Genomic DNA, 5,827 nt, shown 5'->3' with positions numbered 1-5,827 from the left:
AGTATAGTAATCACCTTATTGTGATAGATAAATCTTTGTTGCTCCTTATACAGTTATAGCCTTTATAATTCTCTCCTCTACTCTTTTCTTCTTATTACATTACTTCCATATCATACATTGGATGTGATACAATATGTTACATATATACCAATCCAATTTACAAATTACAAAGTCGGCTACAATACAAGTTTACACAAAAACCACAAAGTTGGCCCAGCTTCAAGAACTTTGGTTCTGAAGACTGGCTTGGTGAGTTTCTAATACTTGGCATCCACTATCAATGCTTGGCCTCATCATGCACTTAGTAGATGTAGAAGTGCAGTCCATACTGATCACTTCCAAGTAGTCTTGAACTTAATCTACATTGGTGACTCGACAAATAATGTGAAACTTAGAATATAAATTGAATCACTCGATTCACACTACATAGCTTAGTCAATGCTATCACTACAAGCTTGGTATAAACTAAGTCACTCAATTAACACCAAGTGGCTTGGTTAATACTAGACTCACATCATATCAACTGTGAATTTGGTAATCACTGCATAACTTGGTTTACACTAATAAACTCAGAATACACTGAGATGCCCAGTTTATACTACTAATCAACAAGTTGCTAGTAATTTCTTGGTGCAAAGTGAATACTATCCCTTAGACTTGATAGCAACTATAGAACTTGGTAGATACTAAAATGCTTGGTTAACACTGTTAACTATACAATGTGCTTGTTAGATACTTACAATCTGAATAAGTGTATGTCACTAATAACAAACATGACTGTAATGTCAACAGTTTCCTCCTAGAAATGATTGAACTCTCATACAACAACCTCATAGAATATATCTTTTTGGATATTGAAAGAGTCCATTCATTGGCATTTCTCTCAATTTTTCACATAATATATTGACAAGAAGATTGCCTCTACTGGGAGGAATGCAACAAGTTAAAACCATTGATATCTCTACCGATAAGCTATCAAGACCTATCCTATTGGTAGTTTCTTGGGGTTTTTCAATATCTGAACCTTTCCAAAAATAAATTGGAGGGAATGGTTCCAAGATCTTTAGGGCATCATAAGAGCATTGGAAACATTGAAATATCTTTCAATAAGTTGTCTAGACTAGTGCCACTTTCTATAGAAAATCATTCCATGCTCTAACATTCAAATTTTTCATACAACAACTTGAATGGATCCATCAAAAATCAAGGAGCTTTTAAAAGCCTAAGAGCAACACCATTTTTGGTGAATCCAAGATTGTATGTAGCATTGAGTTGGTTGAATCTACCAAAATGCACAAGCTTAGTGAAAAATCATGATGCTTTTAGAAAAAAAATCATCTTGGGTGCATCAATTGGCACTGCCATCACATTGTATTGTATTTTGGGGTAATTTTATATTTCTTAATAAGTTTTCTATTAGTGGGCTACATTGCACCAGGTATGTTTTACCAATTGCCTATTAGACATTATGACCACATAAGATTTCTCTAGCAATATACAAATTCAATTAAATTCAACCAAATCAATTAAAATGAATGGTAACATAGGCATCCAACTTCACATGTGCATCATCATTCCATACCAATCTGTATAGAGCCATACAAAACAAATTTGCTGTAGAAAACATGTTTTTCCCTTCATAAAATGTTGATTCTTCTGTACAACTTGATGATCAGTTATGAAATGAACACAACAAGTCTTAAATACCTTCATCTAGTTAGTTCAAACCAAACTTTCATGGTTATGAATGTTGAGAGGCAAAAAAGACATTTTTGACAACTTTTCCAAAATTGTATTTTTGGATATTTGCAATTTCTTGTCAAATATGATAACTTTTTGTATTTTTCATCCTAATGGACACCAATTGATTCCAAACCTTTAGAAATGGTAGGAAATTCAAGTCTAAGGTGAAACAAATAGGTTTTCCATTATTGAACACCAAAACACTCAAAAACCAAGAATTAAGTGTTTTAATGATTAAGTTCAGAAACCAATGAAATAAAAAATATTCAAGAAGAATCAAGAATGTAGTGACACAAAGGAAGATATAACAAAGACCATTGTAAGAAGATAATTTTTTGTTGTTTATAATATGGGTGAATTTGAGCAAGGTGACCAATTTTTTCTTTCAAAACCATATGTGAAGATATAAACATTAAGTAAAACATCTGTCCAATTATTTTGTAGATATACACATTAATTAGAACAATTTTTTCTTTCAAAATATCTTGAGGATTATATGGTATAGGGATATATAGTATACCAAATCATGGTGTACATTAGTGAATATCTCCCCAAGTTTGCATGAAAGATCCATGTAGATTGCATTTAGGATCTCAACTCCATTAATAGATTCAAAAGGGAATACTTAATGGGGAAAGGTAGAGTGAGAAAAGTGAGAGGTAATTATAAGATGTTATTTTAGTTAATTAATTCTTATCCATCATCAATATAAGTCGTTTCTAATTGGTCTACTTATTTTCTTTATAGTTTTTTGTGAGTGAGATGCAGTACATTTGTATATTGTAAACAATCTTGATTGGATGATGGTATGGATTCAACAGTCTCAAGAAAATGGTTGTCATTAACATGGGATGGTATTCCATCACATAGTAGATCAACTAAAAGAGGGATGACTCCATAGGCTCCAAATATAATCTTATTCTTGTCCATGATAGATAGGTCTAGAATGATGGGATGATACTTTATGGTATAGGTCAAATGGGCAACATCTATGGCTATTGGACAAAATAAAGGTGTCCCTTGGGTAATGTGCAAACAAGAAGATGATCTTGATCTAGTTGTGAGTTTTTTTTCACTTCTTTAAATTCATTTCCACTTTTAGCATTTCATTTATGTAAAATTATAATGTTAGGGGCCTTTAGATAAAGGTTTTATTTCATTAGAGAACAACTTTAATGCAAGAGTAGATTAGCTTCAATAGTGGCCAATTATAACGAGTATGAAAGTTGCTAATTATTTATGATATTAGTCCATTTTCTCTGCAATTATTATCAATGATTAAACCTTCTTAATGAAGCCAACCACCTAAGCAATTTCATGTTGAACCGCACAAATCAAATCTAATTAATTTGAAACTTTAATTGTAAGATATAAAAAGTTATATTTGGTTATAAAAATAATAGGTTGGTATATTTTTATTGCAGATAAATACTTGCAATGGTTTTTATTGTGATGGATTTACTCCCAATTCTAGCAAAATGCCAAAAATTTGGACAGAAAACTGGACTGGTTGGTATTTATAGATAGATTTTCAACCCCAAAACATGTTACTTTAGATAATCAGTGTATAAGTTGTTCATTTCTATTTATGCTCCATATATAGCTATATTACATCTTTAAAATATATTAGGTAGAACACTTTTTAAACATATATTAGGGATTTAATTTATAGGATTCAAGCATTTGGGTGTGTAGCAACATATAGGCCTATGGAGGACGTAGAATTAAGCATTGCATGCTTTTTTCAAAAGGGTGGTACAATGCAAAATTATTATATGGTATCAATTGGTTGTGCACTTCAGAGGAATTTGTGGCTATAAAAAAAACTTTGTGGAAGAAAGTCATTTTTTGTCAAAAATGATTAAAAATTGTATTATGTGAATAATGTTAGATACCTATTGGAGCATACAACATTAACAATTTATAACTCTTTCATGAACATCATATGTATAATTAATGCTTGAGTTGCACAATTTGCAATATCATGGAGGAACCAACTTTGGTCATACAGTAGGAGGCCCCTTTATGACTACAAGCTATGACTGTGATGCTTCGATCGATGAATATAGTATGTTATTTCTTCTAGACGAGGGTAAAATATTAAATCTTAACACTATAAAATAGTGGCAAATTGAAAATACATTCATCGTGATAAGAGTTATAAAGATGGTCATTCAAAAAATAGAAAATAACACCATTAATAACTAGAAATCAATGAGTTCAATTTTTTTGAATTTTCTAAGTAGAAATCATAAATAACTAGAAAATGGGACTTGTCACAAAGTTTTGAATTCAACTTCTTTCTAACTAGAAATTGCACATGAATCAAAAATTATTGTTTATGCCTAAAAACATATCTCCAACAATTTATTAATTAGGCTCCCAATTGGTTCACATTTCTCTTTCCGTAAAATGCAGCCAAAAATTTGAATGCATTCACACATCTTTGCTTAACTCTACAAAGATCATTGATCAAAGTATACAAACAATGATCACTTTTTCACTTGAGATTTCATTCTAAAGAAACACAATCATGCTATCACATAATGATTTTGGCATTCTGAAAGAATTTTTTTAGCATATTGTGAAGGTGCCTTTGGAACACAACACTCATAGAGTGTCATTTCCTACTAGTGAAAAACCTCATTATTGCCACATCATGTATACTTGGCTCTAACACCAAAAAAAAAATAAAAAATAGTATAGTAGATTGAGATATATTATTTAGAACTTGATGCATTGATACAAAGAATATAAATGGTTTTATAAGGTCATTTATTGTTGTATTTCTAACTTATGGAATGCAACTTCACATTAACTAAAACCTAATCTTCCCAATAGTTCTTGCCCAACATTTGAAATCATTAGTTTCCCTTCTACTTCACATATTTCATATTTGTTTTATATTTATCTTTTCCTTGATTCTAAATTTGGCCCATCAAGTAAACATCTTTTCCTTCCTTTGATAATGAAAAGAGGGGTTAGTAGTTGATAGGTCTCCTCACCCATTACAAAATGTCAAAAGGACAATATGGTTGTAGGAGAGGCAGAGGCTTTTATTACCACACAATGATAGTGAGAATGAGAAAGTTGAAACAATATAAACAACCAAGAGTTAGGGATCTTATATACCACACTACAGAGAATTGAACCATGAGTTTAGTGATTTCCTCATTTTCATCCATTATTAGCATCACCATATTTGATAAAGGAGTGGTATCCACTGTGTCCACATTTAATAAAAAATTAGTTGAACTCTATAGGCAACAATCTAAAAAACTATATCTGAAATTTTATGTTGAGTTGGATTCAGATTTGGAAGATTGTTTGGTTATAGTGGTAGTTGATTGGGTCCTCATGCATCCATTTAATACTCAACTAGATATACATTTTGTTATGAGATATTTAGGTAGATAAAATGGATTATTAATGGTTAAGGTAGATACAATGGGTTACTATAATTGAAGGGAAAAATACATTTTGGTATGAGATATTTAGAGAATGATGAATTGATGCTACATGGAATTGTGGTTTTTGACTTGACAGGAGATATAGGTGGTAGGAAGAGGACTTTAGGATATTTCTTTAGTTGGGTTTTGAAGTCATATCTCAGATAAAAAAGAAGCAATCTTTAGTGACATGGATTTTAGTATAGGCAGAGTACATGGCAACAATGTTGGTAGTTGTGAAGTCATATGGCTTTGCAAGTTGATTACAAAGCTCATAGTTATTTACTATTCCATGAAAATTTCTATGAATATGGTATTTTATGATTGCTCCAACCATAGTGACATCAAAAAACACTTGCTCAGATACAAACTTAAGAGGGGATCAATTGCTCTAGATTACATTCAGACACATCAGCAAGTTGTATGCGTTCTAGTAAAGCTAAGGGGGAGTTTTTAATGTATAGAGAGAGAGAGAGAGATTGAAATTGTTGAATATGGAGTCCTTAATAATATAGTGTTAGATTAAAACACCTCTAATAGGGTGCATATGTGAAACTTAGGTACACTTTAGTAGTGCTTGCAGTAAACAAGAACATGAGTTCTATTCTTGGAAGTTTCTATTCATGGTTGTCTAG

This window comes from Cupressus sempervirens, chromosome 9 (genome assembly GCF_028749045.1).
Source record: "Cupressus sempervirens isolate cs-2001-9-10 chromosome 9, ASM2874904v1, whole genome shotgun sequence".
NCBI classification, from domain to species: Eukaryota; Viridiplantae; Streptophyta; class Pinopsida; order Cupressales; family Cupressaceae; genus Cupressus; species Cupressus sempervirens.
The sequence above is the reverse complement of the archived record's forward strand: the minus strand, read 5'-3'. Positions refer to the sequence as shown.